Source organism: Dromiciops gliroides, chromosome 5, assembly GCF_019393635.1.
Source record: "Dromiciops gliroides isolate mDroGli1 chromosome 5, mDroGli1.pri, whole genome shotgun sequence".
Lineage (NCBI taxonomy): Eukaryota > Metazoa > Chordata > Mammalia > Microbiotheria > Microbiotheriidae > Dromiciops > Dromiciops gliroides.
The window spans coordinates 5538625-5558429 of record NC_057865.1 but is presented as its reverse complement, the minus strand read 5'-3'; positions in this window follow the sequence as shown (position 1 = coordinate 5558429).

Here is a 19805-nt window from a genome sequence, read left to right as displayed (position 1 = left end):
CTGGTGCAAACCCAGGCTGTTTATCCCAGGGCTAGGCCTGGGCCAGCTCTGAGATGAAGAACGCTATTTTTCAGCACAGATTGATTTGTATATTAAAGGTCTCTCCCGTCTATTGGTCACCAATGACTAAATACAGTTTAAAAACTGCATTAAAAGCAGCTGGTCAAGGGGCAGCTAGGTAGCACACTGGATAGAGCACTGGCCCTGGATTCAGGAGGACCTGAGTTCAAATCTGACCTCAGACACTTGACACTAGCTGTGTGACCCTGGGCAAGTCACTTAAAAAAGCAGCTGGTCAAGGCTTTGATCTCTCTCTGGGGGCAAATGCTCCCAGTGCTGTCTTTGTTAAGGGAGCAGCTCTGCCCCTCCCTCCCAAGGGGCAGGAGGTCCCCTCTGTCCCTTAGTCTATAGGAGTTGTTTAGGGAAAGAGAGAGGGAGAGAAAGAGGAAAGAAGGGAGAGAAGGAGGGAGGGAAGGAGAAGGGAGAGACAGAGACAGAGACAGAGAGAAGGAGGAGAAAAGGAGAAAGAGAGAGAGGTGGAAGAAAGGGGGCAGGAGGTCTCTTCAGGGAATTCAAAGATCCCTCTGTCCTTTAGTCTGTAGAAGTTGTTTAGGGAGAGAGAGAGAGAGAGAGAGGGAGAGAAAGAGGGAGAGAAGAAGAGAGGGAGGAAGAGGAGAGAGATGAGAGACACAGAGACAGAGAATCAGGGAGAGACAGAGACAGGGACAGACAGAGACAGGGACAGACAGAGACACAGAGACAGACAGACAGAGACAGAGAGAGAGGGAAGGAGGAGAAAAGGAGAGAGGGAAAGGAGGAAGAAAGGGGGCATGAAGAAGGCAGAGGAGGAGAGATAGAGCTCTAGTTTTCTCCCCCAAAAAACAACACTTGAGAAAGCTCATTAGAAATGAGCCTGGGGCCTTGCCAACTGTTTTGAAAGTAGGGCTTCTAAAACACAAGCTGCTAGTTATGAATGTGGACATGAGGCTACATACACATTCACACCCTTAACCTTCCCGGCAGAACATACCTAAGGCAGGGAACCTGGAACTTTGCCCCAGGGTGCTGACAATACTCAACTGTATAGAAACCAGAGCTGAAGCCCTAGTGAACAAAAATAATTAGTCCAAATAGAAAGTTGGCCAGATAGAAGGGTGGGGTGAGTTTTTCCTCTGTCACACCCTGTTCCTCCCCAACCTGTCCCTTTCCTTCCCAGTCCTCAGCTGAGGCCAGCTTTGTACCTCTTGCTCAGGACCAGGTTGGTGGTGTTTGCCCACTCCTATCACCCTCAGGATGGCAGTACCCCACAGACCAGAGGGCTCCAGAAAGAGGTCTCATAGCCCTCCTCATGTGCGAAGAGGGGTCCTGGGAAAGAAGAACTGACCCCTGAGGAAGAACTAGGAGCTTGGGGAGAGGCAAATTTCTTAGGAATTAGAGCTGTCCAAGAGTGAGGTCATAATGTCATAGTTCTACAGCTCCAGAGGTCACCAATGGGAAGCAATGGATTCATCTTACAGGAAGGGAAACTGAGGTCTAAGTCAAGCTGAGTGACAACTAACATCACATGGGCAGAAACCACTGGAGGCAAGACTGAGGCCAGGGTCACTGGGATGCCTTAGAAGGGTGTGGAGACACACGGCTCTTCAGGAGAGGGACTGATTTCTGAAAAAAACAAGAAAGTTCTCTGTTGAAAAATGTCATTGAACAAATATGCTTCATCATGAAATACTGTTTAAAACTGAACCAAGCCCAAATTTATTTTTTAAAGGGTGGACTTGGACTTATTACTTTATGACTATGTTTGCCATTAAAACAAAGACCCAAATAAGCCCTAACCCCCAGAATTAGAAGTGAGGAAGAGGAGAAGAAGAGTGCATCTCATTCCTTGTTTCCTCCTGTGCTAGCACTGCCCTCACGGTCGACTGAGTTAAAAGCATTAAATTTCCAGTCTACACTTCCCCAGTCTTCCTCAACCTTATTCCACCTGCTGGGTCAACATCCTAGAGACTGGCAGGGTGACAGTAAGGGAGGACCTAGTGGCTCATCACATTGAACATGATCCAACCCGGGAGGAAGAGCTCGCACTCTGGAGAAGAAAGTCAGGGTCTGCTGAGTATTGTTGAGCTAAATCAAATAAGACAATCACAAGCTATGTTTGAGGGAACACAGAGCAAAGAATCTTAAGGGATGTCATGAAAACAGGAGGAAGGAAGGGGGCACAGTGGAAGTAGATCTCAAGCTAGACTACAAAACGGTGATCATGAAACCATTTGGTGCTGCTTAAAATGAGGGGCCAGCAGGAGAAGAGAAGAGGTTCATGTGGAAGCTAATGAATCCAGGAGCCCAGAATTCAATCCATTCAAACACCTAATGGCTGAAGAAAGGAAGGACTCCCCAGGGTACCAACCCTGCTGGGAAGGTTGGAAAGAAGCCTGGCAGGAAGCAAGTTTATCCCAACACCTCGTCTGATACATCAAGATAGGTAGCAATTGGACACATGGATTAAATATTTAAAAAGTCACATCATAAACAAATTAGAGGAGCCAGGGAGAAATCACCCACTAGCTCTATGGTAAAGGAAAAAGCTCAAACAAGGGATAGAGAAGATCACAGAGGACAAAAGGAACAATTTTTATTAGATTGACGTTTAAAAAGATTTTGTACAAACAATATCTGACTCATGAGGAGACAAACAAAATAAAATCAAAACGCAAAAACATTAAGTACGGATGAGAATTTTGATTGCAAGTTTCTTTCATAAATGTCTCATTTCTGAGATATGTAAAAAAACTCATTCAAATTTATAACAATAAGAACCATCCCCCGACTGATAAATCATCAAAGGAAATAAACAGGCAGTTTTCAAAGGAAAAAAATTCAAACTATCTAGAGCCATAGGAAAAATTGTTCCAAACCACTAACAATTTGAGAAATGTAAATTAAGGCAACTCTGAGGTTCTGTCTCACGCCCATCAGATTGGTCATTTGTCAAATGTAAGAAAGGCTGACAGAAAACAAGTCACTGTTGATGAAGCTGTGAATTGGTCCAAACTTTCTGGATATCATTTTGAACAATGCCCCCAAATCTTTAAACTGTGTTTACCCTTTGATTCAGTGCTAATGGGACCAGGCCCTATCCCAACAAGATCAAAGAGACAGGAAAAGGGCCCATGTATGCAAAACTATTTATAGCAGCTCTTTTTGTGGTGGGAAAGAACTGGCAACTAAGGGGTGCCCATCAAGTAGGGAATGCCTGAATAAGATGTGGTATGTGAACCAGATGGAACACTATATTTTCAGAGGAACCTGGGAAGATTTGATGCAAAGCAAAAGAGTAAGAATCAGGAGGACAACAGTGTAAAGAAAAATTACTTTGGGAGGCACCTAGGTGGCACAGTGGATAAAGCACCGATCCTGGATTCAGGAGGACCTGAGTTCAAATCTGGACTCAGACACTTGACACTTACTGACTTACTTGACACTTGACCCTGGACAAGTCACTTAACCCTCATTGCCCCACAAAAAAAAAAAAGAAAGAAAGAAAAAACTATTTTGAAAGATGTAAGAACTCTGACTTTTGTCATGACCAGCATTGACTTCAGAGGATTGTTGATTAAATATGCTTCCCACCTCTTGAAAGAGGTGATAAACTCAGTTAAGAATGAGGCAGATATTTGTGGTCTTGGCTGCATATTTGTTATAAGAACTTTCTTTTTCTTCTCCCCTCTCCCCCTGCCCCAGTCAGGGCTGGAGTGAGAGAGTGAATAGGTAGACCATTCCCTCCTCCCTGCCACCAAAAAGAGAGAAAAGAACAACAGAAAGACCAGACAGAATCACAGACAAGGACATTCTAGGCCAAATGTTTACTTAAAAAACAATCCCTATCTAATAGAGATTCTCAGTTTCATGGACCAATCACTCCTTTTCTACAATGTAGATGGAAGTGCTTATTTCATTTAGTGTTTGCCAAGCTCAGATAAAGAAACAAAAGGAACAATAAAAATCGAGGAAAAAAAGATGAGTTATTTTGGGGGTGTGATCAGTGTGAGATGGCTGTGAACCTTCCAATTCAAACTTTGGTGATGTGGGACTGGAACTGAAGACAGAGACAGGGACTGGATAAATAGATGAGGAATCATGTTTATAGAGAAAATAATGGAACACATTGGAGCCGATGCAATCACTAAGTGAATGAATATAGAGACAAGAGAAATGGAGCCAGAGCCAAGGGACATGCTTGCAGTTAGTTGGTGCTTCATGAATGGAAACCCAGTAAAAGATTTTGAAAAGGAACATAGACTCCTGGCTCCAGAGAGGGACCTTAAAAGCCATCTAGACCAACGACTTAGCTTAACAGATAAGGGAACTCAGGCCCACGGAGCTGATGTGACTTTCCCCAAGGGACACACGTAGCAGGCATGGGGTGTGCGAGTAGTCACACAGGTAGGAAAACTTAGAGAGATGTGCCACAAGAAACTCAGACAAAAAGGGTATGCAGGAGGAGAAGGTGACCAACAATGTCCAAGGCTGCAGAGAGATCAGGAAGGATAAGCACTGAGAAGGGACCATTAGATCTGGCAAGGAAGAGATCACTGGTGACTTTGGAGAGAGCAGTTTTTGTTGAATGGTAGGTCCCGAAGCTACATTATAGAAGGTTTGGAAGAGAGTGAGAGGAGAGGAAGTGATGCAAACCAGGGTAAATGGCTTTCTCAAGATCTATACACACATACTGGGTGTTCTAAAAGTCCGAGTGCTGTTCCCACTAAGATTTTTGGGAGAGTCTGAATCTACAGAGAGTGGTCAGTATGTATGACTGACAAAAGTTGATTTACATCCCACTTTCCAGGAGCTCACAGTGCACAAAACCAGGTACTTGCCTGTAGCAACAATCTGTGAGACAAATGACATGGTAAAAAAACAACATGTCTTACTTGGGAAACAATGTCTTTCGTGTTTTAAGCTGATTCCTGCTTAGGATTATATTTAGTTAGTCGTGCTTGTCTTCTGTAAAGTAATCCCATAATTGTTCCCATTTCACCCTAGACAAAAGTCTTCTTTGGAGAAAAAACAAAGGAGGCTGCCACTGGCTGACTACAACATGACAGGGTATTTCCTTGAATGCCGTTTGATTGTTTTAAGTCATGCACAAAAGGAACCTGACCAGTTGCTTTGCAGCCACTGGCCAGGAGGAAGTGTTTGTAGAGTTTTTCTCTCAACAGACTAGGTGACCCCAAGACATCCTTGTGGTTTTCTCTTTCCCACATGAATTTCTGGTGCTTAGAAGCATCTTACTGATATTGAACCACAAAGCCTCCCAACAGCTCTGAGTCATAATTTGATGTTGCTGTGGTGGGAACATAAGGCTCCTCCGATGTTCCACTGTCAGCCTTGTCCTGCAGAGCACAGCCAGCTGAGATCTGCTCAGACATGGGACCCTGAAAACAGTCCTGTGCTTCTCGGTAACCCTTGGTTCAGTATCTCTTCCAAACCCCAGCTTGGAAGCCCCAAGGAAGTTTCTCATTTACCAGACCAAAACAAGGCACCCCAAGCAAATGCATAAGGAATTTGATTCAAACTGAATAGCCAGGTCATTTACAAGGACAATCTTTGTCTCTCTCCTATCTCTACTCCACAAACAGGCACATGCCCTTCCTTAGATCCCTTAGCTGTCAGTAGGAAAGGGAATGTTATTGGAAGAAGGATCACGGGTAGTCCTAATCACTCACACAGCTGGGGCTTGGTCCAAGTAGTAAGATAATAGCCTGAGAAGTGCTGATGTCATCTGCTAGTCTGGTGATATCATCAGCAGGGATGTTTTCTTCTTTGAGCTGCCATCTCTTGATTATTCTCTCAACTGAAGTTGCTCTGCAAGATCTTTGAGGACAGTGCAGAGAGATCTTTGTGGCCCTAGTAGTAAAATGCTTTTAGCTCTTTTATGGCTCAGCCCCCTAGCTGCACTCAGCCAGCACAACAAAATTAATCAGCTAACAAGTATTTATTAAGCACTTAGGATGCACCAAGTACAATTCAGGCTCTGCAGATAAAAGTAGAACCATCAAAACAATTTTTACTTGCAAAGAACTTACATTCTAACAAGGAAGACCATAAGAATTGTATACATACATACATACACACACATGTATGTATATATTGAAATAAGAAAATACATAGAAAAAAGAATAAATACAAATAAATAAAAGTTTGGGAGGGATGGCACTAACAGTTGAGGGAACAGAATAAAGTTTGTGAAGAAGATGGTGTTTATGCTGATTCTGGAAGGATTCTAAGAAGTAGAGGAAATGAGGGAACACATTCCAAGCATGGAATATGGCAGATGTAAAGGGATGGAGAGGGAAGATGAAGGGTTAATGTGGGAAGAGACGCAGAAAGAAGGAACGTTTGGCTGAATTGCAAAGTATGGGGAGGGGAAGTACATCCAAGAAACTAGTAAGGCATGAAGATTGTTAGTCAAGTCTATCTTTCACAGTACTTTACATCTCTTGCAGTGATCCTTCAAGACCTGCTATTAAAGTTGGGTAACACAATTCTTTTCAATTCCCACATGCCCCTGGCAGCTAGCACTGATACATGCAGATTACTCAGTAGTTTTCTTTATTCAAGAAGCCCGAGGAAGCTACTGATCCTTGTCTTGCAGAAAATCACTGCTTTCCCAGCAGTGACAGTTCTTCCCTTGTGAATTAGGATCTTTACTTAAAAAGTCAAACGAATAAGTTCCATAAAGTTTAATATTCCATCAGGTTCTACCTGAGATCCCAGAGGTTTAACAGAGATTAAAGTTAGTTTATGCATCTAGCTTTATCAGAAAAGCTCAGTGCAATGGACAGAGTGACAGGACAAACAGAAAACTACCATGCCTAAATCTCAAAATGTGTTGATGGACTGACTGCTCAAAGCTCAGCCTCAGTTTCCTGGCATCATCAAAGATGAAAAGAATCTGATAAATTACTGATTCCATTGTCCTGCTTTTTGTCTGATCCTTATCCTCAAGCTCTTCTCCAAACACAGAATATTTAAACTGGAAGAGATTGCCGTGAGTAGATTTCAGCCATGGGGAAAATGAGGCAGAGAGGTTAAAGGACACGTTTAAGGCAGGGCTATGACTGGAACCCAAAGACCTCAGCTACCATTCTGCTCTATCTTCTCCTCCTCCACTGTCCTGAAGCCCCATTAGATACACTGGAGCCTCATAACTCTTGATGATGTCTTACTTACTAATACATCACAGCCGGGTTTTACAGTCTCCCTAAGAGCCAGACTGGCCTATTTGCTGATCCTCACACACAGCACTCCATCTCTCACCTCCATGCTTTTGAACAGGCCATTCCTCTATGCCTGCAATGCTTCTTTTTCTCAACTCTGCCTCAATGAACCTGTAGCTTCCTCCAAGGCTCAGTTCATGTTTTCTTTCCTCCAGAAAGTCTATACTGATCCCTCCTCTAGCCCTGTTGCTAGGGCCCCCTCTCCCAGCAGAAATTCCTTCAATTATATTAATGAAATTAATAAATCAAATCAATACTTTATTAAGTTAATTAAAGTGTACTAATCTGGTATGTAATTTTCTATCCAATCATCCCAGGAGCCCTACAAGCTTAGGCACCAGTAGCAAGCTTGGATTGCTACGGTAGCATCACTTCCCATCCTCACCTGCCCTGGTGAAGTACTCTTTGCTAGGTTACTTAGCCATCGTCCTCACTCCCTAACTGCTCCTTTAGTGGCTACATTTCCTTTGGAGGGCCTTGGGAAGCCTGTGAAAATGACCCCCACCCTTATCCTCTCAGACTAAAAGCACTTGTTTACTCTCAGCCTTGACGATGAGAGCTCACAGACCTTCTGAGCTTGTGGTTTCCCTCACAAAAGGGATAGAAAACAGGTCTAAGGACAGGTTCTCTTTGGTCTCCAATGCTTATCTTGAGAAAGTTGAATCCCATCTCCTCCGCCTTGCTTCTCTTGGCCCAATTCAACTCAGCTGAACCAAATGTCTCTCACCTCCGCAAAGGAAATTTATTTCTTCTTATCTAATTGGTGTGGAATGTATTGACTATGTCCTTGGAATGTATTGACTATGTCCTTTGATTCCCCTCTTCATTTCTATGCCCATCCAGACCACACATAACCAGCGGTACCTTGACTATTTCTTTGCTTGTTCCGGACTATTGGCAAGATTCCACCCAAGGGTCCAGACCCTTGGTACCTTACTCCCCGTTTAGAACTTTTGGAATGGTCTGCTCTGCTGGTTGGCCTGCAATGAGGGGGCTGCTATGTTTTTCTCCTAAATCTAAATGATATCTTTCTTTAATTTGGCAGCACCATCATGGGTTGATGCCTTTGTCCTGGTGCTGTTTGCATTTTCAACAAATTCACAGTTTTCTATTTCCAATAGTTCAGCACAATCTGGCATCTTTTTCTCATAGCCAAGTGCAGCCAGATATGCCTCCAGCCTCTGAGCATGTGCCCCACCTCAACACTCTTTCTCTAATCTCTCATCAGCTGATTCTTCAAGTTTTACTTCTCTCTCTGCCAGTCTTTGAGGATGACTATTTACAGATCCAAAAGGCATTTATTTTATCCTTTCACTGGATAAGAAATTAGAAAAAAACTGGCAGAGACTCATTGGGGTGTCCCACCAACACCAAACCACCTTTCTACTTTCTCTAAACATTCTCATCAAGTCCTTTCTGGTAGTATCATTTTTTATCCTTTGCATGATTCCAAATGCTAAGCCCCAGAGCCTTTGTTACAGCCCCACTCTGTTCTTCCCTTCAGGGAGTTGCTACTGTTATTAAAGCTTCAGTTCCATTTCTAACCCAAATATCTAGGGGTACACTGGCAAATGTTTGACAACCAGCTCTCCAGAAAAGAGGGAGGGAAGGTCATGACACTCGAGTTTCTTTATTACTTTTTTAAGTCTGGACTATCAACAAAATATTAACTCAAGCCCCAATATGTTGTGTTAACCAGTTTTCAAAGTATAAATGCTCACACTGAAAATGTAATAATTGGTTCCCTGCAAGTTTGCTCCTGTATACCCCTACAAATCTTATGTTTCCTCCCCAAGGGTGTCCCTCTTTCCCTGAGAGAAAGCCTAATTTCAGTCTGTGTTTTGGCTGTCATGATATGCTCTGTTGGACAGAAGCCCATGAACACTTGTAGCTGTTTCTAGCATTTCAAATGGTTTTTCTATACTAAATGAATTTTAATCATTTATCTTCAGAAAATTACTCAATAATTAATCTGATTTAACTCTATTAAGTATCCTTTCCTCCTTCTTCTCTTCTGTAAGAGATTGTATAATTAGACTCCATAAACCCTTACTCCATTAGGGATTTTTGAATGTTCTACATCGACAATTTACAGAAACTGACTAGAGTTATACTTTCTCTTTATTCCTCTTAGTTTATACTTTACATTTCCTGATACTTTGCAAATTTTTTTTTTAAATAGCCTTAATATATTTATAACTTAAATCAGGTGGATTCGCTTAACTAAGAGTGCTCTGGGTGGTTCTCTATTGCGGAACATTAATGCTCTACTTGGGGATGTCAAACAAAGCCTGCCAATCCTCTGAGGACAGCAGATTAAAATGGAATTGAGAAATATTTAACAAAATCAATAAAAACACAATAGGTCACAGATAATGTGAATGTGTGGTTTTCAGAGTCAATCTGCCCCCTCAGGGATCCTCAGGTAAGTTTGGTGGCCCCGTTTCTATTTGACCTGCTGCTCTAACCACCTTAGCTTCAGGATTAACCAGAGCTTGGAACCTGTTTTCCCCTGTCATGGAGAAGTTGGAAGGAGAATGGCATGGAAAAGTGCTTCACCACTGTACTTCCCAGCTTGGTCTGGGCAGCAGCACTTGCCTTGACCATGCCTTTTTGCCCAGTTCTCAGCAAACAACACTAGAACAATTTGCTTCTTTGCTCCTTCATTTCATTTCTGGGGCCGCCTACGATGACCCCGCCCTGTGTCCTGCTCGTGACGGCTTCCTCCAATATCCAAAGCACTCGGAGTAATTTGCCCCAGCCCCATACAAGGGCTCCAGAGCCTAGAGGAGACCTTGGGGAAAAGCATCTGGCCCCAGTAGCCTCCATCTCCTCCCACCTCACAGTGGTCAGGCCTTCATGTACGGGGTGGGAAAGATGGCTTCGACCATTACCCTCCTCCCTTGCTCCCCCAACAAATGTAAACCCCTTCAAGGAAGGGACTTTCTGGCTCCCTAGCACTTAATGAAGGGCCTGGTACATAGTAGGCATTTGTAAAAATGCTTGTTGATTTATTGAATTGAAATAAATCATACATCCCATTGATTTTTACCAGAAAACTAGAGGTGATCGCTACATGAAAACATTTGGGCCATTGTCTATGCAATCTGCCAAGGCAGAGAATGAATTTGTGGGTCCCTGCTCAGAAAAGTCTGGGGAATGATGGGAAAAAGCCAAAGGACAAGCATTTGAAAGGGGAAGATGAATTGAAAATGAGAGGGAGTCTTGGGAAAATGGCCCATGGTAGAGGGGAGGCTGCATATTCTCCCTCACCAGCCTCTTAGGACTCAGAGACCAGGGCTGCTTCTGTACTAAAGAAATTCCCTCCTTTCACACTTAGCATGAAAGAGGACAAAGAGGGGCCTGGCAGAGCTGAGGTCTAGAAGAGGAAAGCATTGTCCATCCTGGACTGCTGGCAGAACCAAGTTCAAGAAAGGGGGCTGTGGAGGGCTGGGTAAGAACAATAGACCAACCCTGAGGTCCTGACACCTTTGGGAGGTCTGCCCAGAGCAGAAACCCCAGATTGGACACTTCCTTAGATGGCTTTGGGAGTAGCTGGGGGCAAGTTCTTAGCTCCTGGATTGGGGGATGGCTTGTTGAAAGGGAAGTTAGGCCGGACCCTGTGGCTCACTACAGATGCCCATATTGCGTGGGCGACCAGAATGGATTGTTCTTCCCGTTAACATAGTGTTGATTAAGTGACTCCACTGAGATGAGTCAGGAATGGGGTTCTAGGAGGAGTTTAAGTAGGAAAGGGGCTGGGTCATCATCTGATTGGGTCAATGTGGTCAGTGTTGTGACCCACCAAGGGTTAGAGACGAGAAGAGAAGCCCTCAGTGCCTCAGATCACCCTCTGCATTTGGGTAGCACCTAACAGCTGGGAAAGGGTGGATGAGTGGATTCTGAACACAGGGCCCAAAAGTGCTGCCATCATTCATAGGCCCTCATTTGTAACAGTGATAAAAGGTTGCAAACAATCATTTAAAAGAATAAGGAAAACAATCAGGTAAAATCCTATCCATAGCCTTCACAATGCAATTTATAATCCTTTGTCCAAAATGTTGAAAGTTGAAAAAAAAAAAAGGCTAGCCAAAAATAACAAGCATTGAGCATGAGCGCCATTTTTTTCCTACTGGGATTCATAGGGTATTACCTACCATAGGAGAAACGGTCCCTAAAATGATTATAATTTTGTTAAATTTTCAAATGTTCTCAAAATGTCTTAGCCTTGAGTTGGCTTAACCAGAGAGAGGTCATGTTTCCTCATCTTGGTTCTGTCAGTAATCAGTTTTATAAGAATTACAGAACTTCCCCACTCCTCTCTTTCCTGTCCTGAGAAATGGGAATAAGAATCCATGTTCCAACAACTGTAATCATCAGATGAAGGATAAGTTCAGGAGAGTGGAGACTCATTAAGGACCCTCTCAACATGAGGCGATTTTATTTTCTTCTCTTGACCTCCAGTATAATCCTTAAGACCTTATTTCCTCTTTCCCACATACCCTGGGGGTGGGGGTGGGAAATGACAGCTCTGTGAGGTGATTAGAGCCCAACCAGAGCCCCTTTCTGCCCCAGAACCTGGATTTCTACAAATGCCAAGGGCTGGGACATGCGAGTCAATCTGGACTTTTCCTCTTTAGGAACTTCTGAAGAGGCTGTGATTGCTATGCATGTAGAGAACCTCTTGATTTCCCTGAAACTCTGGAATCCGCCATTTCAATGCAAGTCAGACTAAGATCACCATCAACTTGGTGGCTATGTGACTTACAGCCATAGGTAAGGTAAAGAGAGGGTCACACTGGTGACTTAACAGCATTTAAAAATAACTCAGAGAGAAAGAGAAATAACAAATTACCAAATTAAGGCTGAGCTTGACCTCAGCTTGAGCCCCACCAAAGACAAAAGGAAGTCAAGCCCAGCCACTGCATGATGAAAATATCTGGCTAATGAGAGCCCAGCATGCCTCAGCTCCATTTGGTATTTACTGCAATTCAGTTCCAGAAACCTCTATCCAGTGCCCACTGGGTGCAAAAATCTAGAGCAAGACTGCAGAATAAGGCATGATCAGTCCCCAGAGAGAAGTAAACTGAACACCTTATGAGGCCCCAGCATTGCTAGTGACTTCAGGGAATCAGAGTGGGCGTGCTGGAGGAGCTCCCTTTGATCTGGGCTCTGAGGAATGGGTAAGGACTCAACAGATAGAGGGAAGAAGGGAGGGAGAAGATGGCAGGCATGGGAGACGGTACAAGAGAAGGCAGCCAGAGAGTGCAGGTGTGTCTGGGGGAAGAGACCATAGTTCAGTTTGGTGGAACCAGACCAGGGAGAAGAGCCATCCATGAGGAGGCCAGAAAGGCTGAGAGCACCATGGGTTGGAGGGTCAGTCTTGAGTTGGGACTGGATTCTATAGGCCAGTGGTCACCTCTCCAATGTCCACTTTGCGGCATAGGCCCAGCCTTTCAGCACTCTTTTGTTGAGTTCCATCTCTCCATCTTTGGATTGCAGTGTTGGACAAATCCTCCCCCCACACCCCAACAAAAGCCCTATACTTTGAAATAGCATTAACTCTCTTCTCCCCCTTGCCTTGTCCTACCTCCTCGCCTTCATCTTGAAGAATCCCTCCCTTCATGAAGGACGCAGCTCCAGCCTGATCTTCCTCATAAAGCCTTTCCCCATCCCAGAACTCCAAGGGGCTGCCTCAGATTTGTCTAGTCTGCCTTTATTTTTTACATGTCTCTATTTGGATGGATGTGACCTTCCCTCATGGAATGTCAAGTGCTCGGGAGAAGAGATATTTTCACTCATGCTCAGTGGCTGACGTATGACATGTGCTTCAGGAATACTTGTGCATTAGTGGCTCGTCCCAGGTCACGCGGCTTAGCCCAAGTGACCAATAGCCCAAAGACAAGTTTGGCTTGAGGGTGGAAATGCCTTCTTCCCCCTGGAGCCCACTGGATACCCAGGTGTGGGATGCTGGAGAGCATCCTTGTCCTTCTATGGGCTAGACTAGACGCCGTTGAGTTCGCTTCCAGCCCTGAGAGTCTGGATGACTTCTGCCTCATTTTCTGTGGTCCGTGAAACAAGCACACAGACACCAAGCATCTCTCCATAGGAAACGCCCATTCGTGGTCTTCCAAGAGCTGAGTCAGCTGAAATCCCTCCCTTCATGTTCATGTTGTTATAAGGGTGACATCTGGTGGTTAGAGAAAGCGATTTCTCTGGAGAAGAATCCCCCATTTTAAACTCAACCCCTTTGACCAGGATACAACTTCTTTCCATTCCCCAAGTATTTATTAAGTACCTATTGTGTACCGGGAGCTGAAGATATAAAAATGAAAAGAGACACAGGTCTGACCCCCAAGCAGGCTTACCTTGGGGCTAATCATTTTCAACACGGTGAATTCCAAGGGTGTGTAGGTTGCATGTGTGTGTATGCATATGTTTGTGGGCTCTGCTGGTGCGTTGTCAGGGGTGCTTATGTGGAGTGGAAAGATGAATATGTCACTATTTTTTATTTTTCCCATTAAAAAAATCCCAAACTATTTTAATAAACCTCAACTAAAAGGAGCACTTTCCTCTACAGAGGAGAAAAGAAGAGAGGGTTGTCCATGAAGTTGCAAACTTCTATTGCTACAACTTTTATTTCTTTTTAAGTCCTTTCTTTGGGCCTTCCTGCATTTCTCCATTGAACCTCTTCCTGCATTTCAAAAACATGTTTCAATAATCTGTCAGCAGGCGACCCTGAAAACCTCTTATTTTGTAATTGTTTGGGGGAGGGGGAACATTCCAGCTTGGGGGGAAGCAGATGCCAGTGCCATCCATGTAGGCCTACTCACAGCTAAAAGAGAATCCTCCCTCTCGCTTATTCTGCATGTGGGCATCGAGCCTTTGCCTGAAGGCCTCCTTAGGGGGTGCCCTCCAGCTCCCCAGGAAGTCCTTTCCACTCTGGGACAGCCCCATTGGCACATCAAACTCCAATCCCCTCTTGTAGCTTGCCTCCTCCTTGCTGATGTCCATACCCCGTGAGGCCAGACAGGAAGGTGAAGGCCTTTGGTAGGACAGCTCTCCAAATACTTGGAAATGGTGCTCATCTCCCCCGAAGTCTTCTCTCTCTAGGCTAGATATCCCCATTTCCTTCAGCCAGTCCCCATGTGGCATGCAATCAAGGGCTCCTGGGTGCAGGGCAGGGCAGCAGGGCAGGGCCTCCCAGAGGCTGGCACAAGAGGGCCTTTGACCAATGCCCTGGCAATTGCAAACATCTGTGAATGAAAAGAAATATTGGAGCCGAGGGGAGCTGTCATGCAAGGACGATGCATGTTTGAAAGCCAGCCCTCTCCTCTCCTTTGTTTGACTGGAAGTTTTGGGGGGGACCCTCATACCTATTGATTTATATCAATCCACAATAGCTTCTAGTGGAGTGCCTGACCCTGCACTTTGAGCCAACGGTGCAGTTGGAGCCCCAGCAGGTCCTGGACACTGTGAGTCTGTCGGCTTGTCCTCATTTCAGAGGGGAGGAAGCTGAGTGTTAAACAACAGGCCCAGGGACCCATACGAGGCCCAGACCCCAAGACTCTGCATGGCCTGCACTTCACCACATTGTCCCCCGAGGGCACAGGCTGAGCCCTTTCTCTTGCTCCCCCCAAGATGTCCACAGCAGCCACAGACCCCTCAGCTCCTGTGCTGGTACATTTTCAGATATTTCTCTTCCCTGGGGCAAAGAAACAAAGGGCTGCAGATGTTGCCTGTGACTCCAAATAAAAACACCAGGTTCTCCCATTCCCATCTGGGTACACTAAACGTTGCTGCCTGGCCCTTGGCTCTGGCCAAGCCCTTCTGAAGCAGCCCGAAATTCATAAACAGAAAGAGATCATTGAGTGAAGGCAGCCAGGCTCGAAGGAGAGATCAAATAGTTACCTACGCTATCCTTGGCCAGAGAAGTGGGGGGACAGGTGGGCAGGCTGGCAGCTGCCCTGGCACCTCCAGCAGCCCAGTGCCACTGAGGAAATCCTCCAGTGCTGTGGGGTGTGGGAGGCAATGGACAAGCCTTAGAAAGGAGGCATTGGATGGATTTTCATCAGCATCATGAAGACAGTCCCTGCCTCAATAAACCCACAGATCCATGGGAGGAGAGGCCAAAAATGAAGAACAAGATGAGTATGGGCTTCTGCATGAATTATTGTCACAATTATCTCCTTGCAAAGAAGCCCATCTGCCCTGGGGACAGCTGCAAGGTCAGAGCCAGGGGTAAATGACAACGGCCTTGTCCTCCCCCAGTGCTCACCATTGGCTGTTAATCAAAGCAACAAATATCTCAGAAACAGGCATTTTGTTTAAAAAAAAATTGGGGCAGCTAGGTGGTGCAGTGGATAGAGCACCGGCCCTGAAGTCAGGAGGACCTGAGTTCAAATCCAACCTCAGACACTTAACACTTATTAGCTATGTGACCCTGGGCAAGTCACTTAACCCCAATTGCCTCACTAAAAAAAAAAAAAATTGGGGCAGCTAGGTGGTGCAGTGGATAGAGCACTGGCCCTGAAATCAGGAGGACCTGAGTTTCAAATCCGACCTCAGACACTTAACACTTATTAGCTATGTGACCCTGGGCAAGTCATTGAACCCCAAATGCCTCACTAAAAAAAAAATATATATATATATATATATATATATATATATATATATATATATATATATATATATATAGTCCAACAGGCAATAGGCAGAGATCACCAGACTCCAAAGAGAATCACAGAGGATCATGCATCCCCAGGGGATCAACCTGGTGTTTGAGGTAGATTACTTTAGGGCATAGGTTTTTTCCTATCTCCCCAAGTGGTGTGTGTGTGTGTGTGCGTGTGTGTGTGTGTGTGTGTGTGTGTGTGTGTGCGCGTGTGTGCGTGTGTAAGAGTGAGTGTATGATTGTGTGTGTGTATGTGTATGAATGTGTGTTTGTGTGTGTCTAAGTAGGGAGGTAAGGACAGGGTGGATTTAAAAACAACAAACTTGTGTTAAAAAATGTAATCATCTTTAGCAAAATCCTGCCACTAGATGGCAGCATGTCATAGTCTTCCAGGCTGACACCCCCCCCCCCCCAAGCCTAACAGACAGGAATTCAGTGCAGTCTTTACATTAAGCACCCACAGATTTTGTACTTGATGCCCAGGTTGCCCTGAGAGCCCCCAAGAGCCAACAACACTGGAGACTGGGCCATGGCTCTGGCTCTTTTCCCACATCTCGGGGACCTGGGGATGCTTGAGACATTGGATCAGACTCATTTCTCTCCTTTAAAGAAAATGTTCATCTGAACCACCAAGGGGGCAGACACAGGAGAAAAAGCCCTGGATTGTAAGCTCAAATACCAGAGTCTGGCTCCTGCCTCTGCCCCTGAATACCCATGGTGGGACTTCAGAAATGGTCCCTGCCTCTCTGGTCCTCAGTTTCCTATGCTGTCAAATGAGTGGCTTGATCTGGGTGACATCTAAGGTCCTGGTCTGTAGCTAAGTCTACAATTCCACTGGGAAATGTCCTCCTGAAAAGGGTCTCAAGTGGCTGTGAGAGACACGTTATGTGTCCTCAGGTTTCCTGGCTTGGGGCACCAGGACAAGAGAATGAGAAATCTGTTGTGCCCTGAAGAGGTTTCTGACTCCGCTGGAGAGCAGGGTCCTCTAGAGCTCGCCTTCACTGAACTTCAGGATTATACGTACATATACGTACACAATGTGGTATGTATATATATATGTCTACCATCTCTCTACCTATGTCTGTATCTATTATCTACCTAACTACAGTCTCTTTATCTCCCCTTATCTGTCTTCCAGTCTCTCCCCCTCTTCTCTCCCTCCTTCCCTCTTGTATCTCTCCTCTCGTCTCTCTTTCCCCCTCCCCCTCCTTCCTTTCCTCCTTCATCTCTTTTTTGTCTCTTTCCCCCCTCAACTACCTACCTACCCAAGGGCAGTGTGGTGCAGTGGGAAGATCACTAGACTTAGCTCCAGAATACCTAAGCAATAGCCATGATTCTACCACTTATTTACTCACTGTGTGACCTGAGATATCATGCCCCATCCCTGAGCCCCAGATTACTTATCTTTAAAGTAAGGAGAATAGTATTTGCACTGCCAGCTTCACAGGAATGTTGAGAAGAAAGGCTTATAGGAAGGTGTATTGTTGCTGTTGATCAACATTTCTTTCTTTCTTTTTTTTTTGTGAGGCAATTGGGGTTAAGTGACTTGCCCAGAGTCACACAGCTAGTAAGTGTTAAGTGTCTGAGGCCGGATTTGAACTCAGGTCCTCCTGAATCCAGGGCCAGTGCTCTACCCACTGCACCACCTAGCTGTCCCTGATCAACGTTTCTTAAGGGGCAGTGTGGTACAGTGGAAAGACCACAGGATTTGGAGAAGGCAGATTCAGAAGCTCATCCTACCTTTCCTATTTACCAGTTGTGATTCTTTTGGTAGATCCCTTAACCCCTCTGAGCCTCAGTTTCCTCATCTGTAAAAAGATCCAAGTCACCAGGTCAAAAGAAGAAATGCAACCCCCCTAAAAATGTTCAGTCACTAATAATCAGCAGAACCACAAACAGCTATAATTACAGCTGGGGGAAGATTGATTTTGGTGGAGGGAGAGGTTGGACAGGAGAGAATTGACCTTAGACAGGGCATGTCCCAGGGACTCTAGCTCCCCCAACCAGGAAGAAGGATGCTGCAGCTCTAAGACCCTGGGGATGTGGACCAGGAAGTGGGGGAATAGTGGTGGATTAGCAGGCTGTTAGCCCCATGGTGCTTTTCAAAAGTTCAGATTATTCCCACAGTGAGAATCAGTTCTCCTTAAGACGCCAGAGTTCAGGAAGGAACCAACTGCTTTATTTGGGGCTCTCTGGGTCCTGACTGGCAGGGAGGCAGCAGGTACCTGTTAAAGTACTATGTCGTGTCTCTTTTCCCTTTCCAATATATCAAGGCCTGGGCTATACTTGCTCCCATTCCCATTTTCCAGGAAGGGGTGAGTCTTGGATGATGACAACAATTCCCCAAGATAAACTAGACTGCACCCACTCCTAGTGACCAAACCTATAGGCTATGGCCTGATTTAGCCCCATTACTCTCAGGCAATGTCTTTGAACCACTGATGTCCTCTGCCTTTGAGTTCCTTCAGGAGGTCTACAGACTATAACGGGCCATACAAACAGGAGCTACTACTGTCCTTCTCATTGATCCTTACTCCTACTGCAAACAGCTAATCAGCTAAATGAATTTGTGATAATCGCAGAGGACTTTTCCCACCCATCATGGGCATTTGAACCTTGATGCCCCACTTCTTGTGACTTTGATGTGTCCAACTTCATGCCTGTGTAGTCATGTTTGGTCCCTTAGACTAGTAAGTCCATTCTATATTTCCAACAACCCTGTGAGGCAGAGATGGTGGGCATCATTATGTCCATTTTACAGATGAAAGAATAAAGTGACTTACTCACAGTCACACCAATACTAGTCAAATCTTAGTCAATCTTGACTCAATGCCCACTTAGGTGCAAAAATCCAAAAGGATTCTTGTTCAGGCACAAAGACAGAATGGCTCCAAGGTCCCTTCTAGATTTGAGCTTCTGGGACTTATGGATATTTATCAAACACCTAAAATACTAAGGCAAGGAGTCAGAGATTGCACAGCTTACAGAATAGTGCAAGACACAGTCCCTGTCCTCACAAAGCTTACAAATGTATGCAAACATGCTCAGTGAACTTTTCAAAGTTTGCATGTCACAAGTAAATTGTCACTTTCTAAGGAATAGACAGACTGAGGTCCCTTGTCTGAAAAGTATCTCCCAAGTGCTTTCCAGCTCTAGAATTCTATGGTCCTTCCTTCCACAACTGGACTAAAACTTAAGAATGTTGGTTTCCTGGAAAGGTCCTCAACTGTGATCATAGCAAACCTCATTAGGAGTAATTCTGCACTGTAAAAAGGGTGAATAAAGTATTGGCACTTTTATTATTCCCCTTAGAAGGATGATTATTTGAAATAATGCAAAATAATAACCTGAGTAAACTTTGGCTCTCCAGATATGAAGATGCTGAGCAGTGGTGCTTTCATCAGCATGGAGAACTCTCGCCACTCAAGGAGATTACACAGATTAAAATATGACAGATCATTCCCAGGGAGTTGCCAGTAGCTTGGGGGAGGGGTAACTTGCCCAGGGATTGGAACAGAGCTGGGATTGGAATTCAGGCCTTCCTAACTCCAAGGCCAGCACACTACCCACCGTGCTATGAGCTTTTTCTGCTTGATTCCTCACATAAAATGAATAGAATGTTCTCCAGAGTAATTTTTTTATTCCTCCACGAAATCCATCACCATGGTGCCCAGTTGTTTTGCTCTCCCCAACAATGTCTATGTGAGAAAATTTCCTTACACACTTGTGACTCCATCAGTGCAACCATTCCCCCCATCAGCACAGATGACAACATCTCTGTGTCTCAGCACATGCTCGCCCAGAGGTGCTGTGCTTAATAAACCATTGCCCTCACAGTCAACATGGCAAGA